The sequence below is a fragment of the Triticum dicoccoides genome, chromosome 2A, assembly GCF_002162155.2.
Source record: "Triticum dicoccoides isolate Atlit2015 ecotype Zavitan chromosome 2A, WEW_v2.0, whole genome shotgun sequence".
Classification (NCBI taxonomy): Eukaryota; Viridiplantae; Streptophyta; class Magnoliopsida; order Poales; family Poaceae; genus Triticum; species Triticum dicoccoides.
Window position 1 is genome coordinate 598,815,083 of NC_041382.1, and position 6,281 is coordinate 598,821,363.

Here is a 6,281-nt window from a genome sequence, read left to right on the forward strand (position 1 = left end):
ATTAAGTACCTAGGTATCCCTCTCCACTATGATAAATTGAGGAGAGAGGATATCCAACCCTACTAGATAAAATCATTAAAAGGATTGCTGGGTGGAGGGGCAAACTTCTCTCTTACAGAGGTAGATTGATCCTCATACAAGCTTGTTTGGCTAGCATTCCAGTGTATCTCCTCTCCTTCTTCAAGTTCCCTAAATGGGCAGTGAACCTCATCAATTCTCAGATGTCTCATTGCTTGTGGAATGATTTTGAGGGAAATAGGAAGCTACACCTTCCTAATTGGGCCCTAGTCTCTATGAAAAAAGATTTTGAGGCCTAGGCATACCTAACCTCCAAGAAATTAACATCTGTCTTCTAGGGTCTTGGATTAAAAGATTCTATGAGGAAGACCTGAAACCCTGGAAGCTTCTTATTGCCCATAAATACCTAGGAAATAAACCTAATATTGTTGTCCCTTCCTCCAACTCTAAGACCTCTAGATTCTGGAAAGGATTAAAATCTATTATGCATGCTGTGAAATCTGGCTACAGATGGAACATAGGGGATGGGAGCAGAACTAGGTTCTGGGAAGATACTTGCTTTGGCACATCCCCCCAGCAGTCCAATTTTGGCCTATTTACTCTGTCCGCAATGAGCTAAACAAAAGTGTCAATGAAGTTTGGGATGGCCAATGCCTAAAACTCTCTTTTAGAAGGAACTTTAGTGATAGTCTCATGGAACAATGGTTCCAGTTGGAGGAAATTGCCAAAAGCATTACCTTTACTGCCGAGCCGAATGCCCTGATTTGGCAGCTGGACAATAAGGGGAAGTATTCCTCCAGCTCCCTCTATCATGTTATCAACTTTAGAGGGGTTCAACCCGTGTTTATCCCTGCTGTCTGGAAATTGAGAGTTCCCCGTAAAATTCATGTATTTCTCTGGCTTCTCTCCAAAAACAAATTGATGACTAGGGATAACCTTAGGAAGAGATACATCATCAAACCCCTTGATTGTGTTTACTGCTTGGAACAAGAGTCTTGTTCTCACCTATTTTTTGAATGTATAGTTGCTAAACATCTCTGGGCCCACATTGAGGAATATTTCTCTAGTCAGATTGGCTCATTCTTCGAATCTGTCGCCAGATTCTGGATTGCTACCAAAAAGTGCTCAGTTTTAAACACTGTTAGCTTAGCTGTCCTTTGGTGCCTCTGCAAATATAAAAATGCTATGATTTTCAGTAACACCTCCTGGATTTCCATTCCGCAGGTCTTGAGGTTGATCAGGAACATGGTGAGGAACTGGGCGATTCTCTCCTCCGGATCGGACAAGGACAAGTTGACGAGCTTCGTGGAAATCCTAACAAGATCCCTCCAGAAACCGTTGGCGATCACTTGTGGCTGAACAAGGCTCGACCTGCTCTGGGGCTGGACCCGTGGGCTCGTCTCAAGATCTCTGATGAAGATGATGGACACCTGGCGCCGAAAAAGAGGGACATCCACCATGTTACGCCTTCCAGCCTGGTGTCTCCGCTTGCTTACTGGTCGCCGCAGGCTGACACAGCCCCTCGGCTGAAGACCATGAAGGCTTCGCTGGACCCTCCTTGTGTCATTTGAGTGCTCTATCCGCTCTGCCTTTGGCACTGCTCGGGTGATTTGTGTTATTCAGAGAACTTGTTCATCCACCCCCCCTAGTTTGTAGCTTTTCTACCTTTGCTTTTGAACTGCTCTTGGAGCTGCTATATCAGAATATGTTGTGGTTTCGTTCTCAACAATGGAACCGGGGAGATGCTCCCTGTTTTTCTAAAAAATATATTTTATATGTTATTATATATTATTTTTATTGTCATCATATATTTAACAGATACTTACATATGTAAGAAAACAATATCCCACATCTTATTAACTTAAAAAAATAATTTCTTAACAAATAAAATCCTGGATTGTTTTGGCACGAAAATCCTAGTGATTGTGTACAAAAGCTTGGTAAGATTCAAGGATGAATGTAACAATATCACTTATTATTTAAATATATTTATAAAAAAATGCTCAGCCCCTTTTTATTTTTTGATAACATTGCTGGCCCAACCCAACATTATAATTAGAATCAGCCCAGCAAATTGTGTATTTCGAGAAAGTGCAAATGGCCTGTAATTTTTTAGGAAATAAAATAAATAGGCCGCATGGACGCTACATTATTTGTTCACCCAGCCCAGCTAATGGTTGTAATTCAAAAAAAGAAGATCAAATTGACTATAAATTCTACCGCGCAAAAAAAAGACTGTAAATTCTGAAAAAATGGGTTGAATACATGCTACATTTTTGGAGGTTGAAATGTGGGTCAATATGTTGAAGCCAATGCAAGTCGTTGTCGATTTAGTCAACAAATGATTCTGACATGTTAGCCGTTGGATTTACATCCAACGACCGGCATCCATCTTTAATCTCTCGTCTTCTTCCTCCAGCGCTGCCCGGACCACCTCCTGCCTCCTGCTGCTAGCAGCTCTGCTTAGCACACTTCGCTATGAAGCGCTACTCCACCATTGGCCAGGCCATCCCTCCACCCCTCCACACCTCCTGTTCTTCTCCACTGACTGCTGAACCACACCGCACTAGAACCAGTTAACCCTCGTACACCTCTCTGTCTGCGACTCTACTCCCGTGTCTTCCCATCTCCGGCTCATTGCTGTCCGGGGCCTCGCCCTCGTCAACCACCTTGGATGCGCTTGGCACGGCGTGGTCAACGTGGTCAACGAACGACACCATCGGAAGTAGACTGTGTATGGAGAGGCTGACAGCTGGGTCCACGGCCGCACACAAGGAAATGCCTCCTTATTACGCGCAAAATAATGATTCCTCCACCTGACATCTGGGACCAACTGGAAGGGCCTCTGTATTTCACGAAATAAAGTGCCTCCCGCTGACATGTCGGACCCACCAGCTATCTTTGCATGCAAGGAAGTGCCTCCTTATTACGCACAAACAAATGAATATTCCCCCTGCCGGCTGGAACCCAGTATAGTGGGAGGCTGACTTGTGGGCCTACCAAGTTGACGGGGACGGAGGGCTTTGTCAACTTAGTCAATATGAACGGTTCTAGCTCCTTTTATCGTACGATGTTAATGCAACGGCTGTAGTGCTTCTTCAACCTCTGGTCTTCTTGCTCCAGTCGCCCAAACCAGTGCCGGTCGTGCCGCGTGCTCCTGCCTCCCGTGGTCGGCTGTGATGCCGCGGAGGCCTCACCTCTCCCTACTACTCCCACCGCTGGCCAAGCCATCCCTCTACTCACCCACACCCCCTAGTATTCTGCGGCGACAGCAGCCTCACACCGCAGCCGAACCAGTGAACCCTCATACTCCTCTTCGCATGGGCATCCACTGCTGCGTCTGCCCCGGCTCCGAGTCGTCCTCTTCCTAGTCCTCGCCGTCATCGACCTCCCTGGTGCTCTCGGCGCGGCGTGGTCAACGACCGACTTCCATCGGAAGAGTACTGTACATGGAGAGGCTGACAACTGGGTCCACGGCAGCCGCAAGGAAGTGCCTCCTTATTACGCGGAAAATAATTATTCCCCCATCTGACAGCGGGGACCCACCAGACGGGCCACCAGTATTTTGTGAAAAAAATTGTTTCCCGCTGACTGCTGGGACCCACCGGATGGGCCATCGTATTTCGCAAAAAAAGTTCTGCCTGCTATCAGCTGGGACCCACCGGAAGTACCTCCTTATTACACACAAAAAAGTGAATACTCCCCCGACTAGCTGGGACCCACCTTGCTGGGAGGCTGACTTTTGGGCCTACTAAGTTGACGGGGACGAAGGGCTTTGTCAACTTACTCAATATGAAGGATTCTAGCTCCAGTGACCGTACGATGTCCATCCAACGGCCGTAGTGCTTCTTCAACCTCTTGTCTTCTTGCTCCAGCCGCCCAAAGCAGCGCCGGTTGTGTCGCATGCTCCTGCCTCCCGTGGCCGGCTGTGCTGCCGCAGAGGACTCACCACCCCCTACTATTCCCACCACTGGCCAGGCCCTGCGGCGATGGCAGCCTCACACCGCAGCCGAACCGGTGAACCCTCGTAGTCCTCTCCATGCGGGCTTCCACTGCCGCGTCGTCCCCTTCCTAGGCCTCGCCGTCGTCCACCGCCGTGGTGCTCTCCGCGTGGCATGGTCAACATGGTCAAGGAACGACTTCCATCAGAAGAGTACTCTACGTGGAGAGGCTGACAGCTGGGTCCACGGCCACAGCCCAGTTTTTTGTGATTTGCCAAGTAAGTCGCTTTGTCAGGCCTGTTGGGCTGCAAATCTTTCAAGACGAGGAGAGCTTACATTCGGCTGGCCGAGAAAATGGCCCATAAGTAATGAGAAATGGGTTGTACATTTTTAAAACACTTCAAATCGACAATTAGTTTCAAATATCTTTTTTTTTCATTTCAAGATTTTAAATTACATTAATTTTTATGCGTGGAGAATTTGTTGGATTTTATGTTGATATACATTTATTTTTAAAATCAGTTTGAATGTGAGTCGAAATTTCGGGATGAAAAACAGTTCGGACCGCACCGAAATATGCAAAATTTCGTATAATTTTTTAACCGTTGCCACAATATGGGCTGTAATGCTAACAAAAAGAATATGGGCTCCAAAAAAAACCTTAAGAATTAGCAAATGGGCTGTAAATTATTAGAAATAATGGCAGATGGGCTGTATGCTGTTTTCCACAGATTTGAGGCTTTCCTAAAAAAAGGTTGACGCACAAGCACTGACTGTTGGATGTCCATCCAACGACCGTTGTGCTTCTTCAATCTCTGCTCTTCCTGCTCCAGCCGCTCAAACAAGCGCTGGCGGGACTGCCTGCTCCCTCCTCCTCGCGGCCGGCTGTGCTGCCGTGCAGGCCTCACCGCCCGACCGTACTGCCGTCGCTGGCCTAGCCATCACTCTACTCACCCACACCTGCTGTTATTCTCCGACGACGGCAGACGAACCAGTAAACCCTCGTACAGTCGTACTCCCCTCCGCGTGGGAAGCAACTGCCGAGTCTTCCCTGCCTCCGTGTCGTCCCCTTCCTAGGCCTCACCGTCGTCCACCGCCCTGGTGCTCTCGGCGCGGCGTGGTCAACGTGGTCAAGGAACGACTTCCATCGGACGTGGACTGTACGTGGAGAGGCTGACAGCTGGGTCCACGGCCGCAGCAAGGAAGTGCCTCCTTATTACACGGAAAATAATGATTCCTCCACCTCACAGTTGGGACCCACCGGACGGGCCACTGTATTTCACAAAAAAAAAATGTTTCCCCTTGACTGCTGGGACCCACCAGCTACATCTTCGCACACAAGGAAGTGCGTCCGGGCAAAAAAAACGATTCGCCCCTGACTGCTAGGACCGACCAGCTACATCTTCGCAGGCTAGGAAGTGCCTGACAGTCGGGACCCACCTGGTCGAAGCGTACGTAGTGTTGTCATTCTGGTCGCGAACGTGTATGTACATACTGGTCGATGTAGAGGCGCGCACGTAGCATTTACACGTACGTATAGCGGCCAGGGTGCAAGAAAGAAAATACGGCCACGTATGTGTACATATGGGCGGGGTCTCGAACGCCTACTCGCGCATACGTACGGCCAGGGCTCGTGTACATGGCTGGGTCGGAACAGAGAAACAGCGTCGTCGTCATGTTCATGGGGAGGCAATGGAATGCGTCGTGTTCATGGGGAGGCAACGGAATGCGTCGTGTTCATCGGGAGGGATTGGACGGAACAGGCGATGGAAACAAGGCCTGGCGTACCGTAGAACGGAGGAAACGGCCTTGTGTTCGACCGGCCACATTCGAAACTAGATCCTGTTCATCGGGAGGGGTCTGGCGTACCGCAAAATGGAGGAAACGAACCTCCTACGGTCGAAACGGGGGTCCTGTTGATCGAGAGGGGTGTGGCATACCGCAAAACGGAGGAAGCGGGCTTGTGTTGGAGCGCTACGGTCGAAACGGGGGTCCTGTTCATCGGGAGGGGTGTGGCGTACCGCAAAACGGGACTCCACGGGATACTGTTCATCTCCACCGTCGACCTCCTCCAGCCTCCACGAGCTCCTATTCATCCTGCCTCCGCGGGCTCCTGTTCATCCAGCCTCCACCGCGCGCTACTCCACCGGCTACAGTTCAACCACCCCTCCACCATCTATTGTTCATCCAGCCCTCCACACCACGGGGTCCTGTTCAATCACCCCTCCACGGGCACCCCTACACCGTCTACTGTTCATCCAGCCCTCCACACCACGGGGTCCTGTTCAACCACCCCTCCACCGTCTACTGTTCATCCAGCCC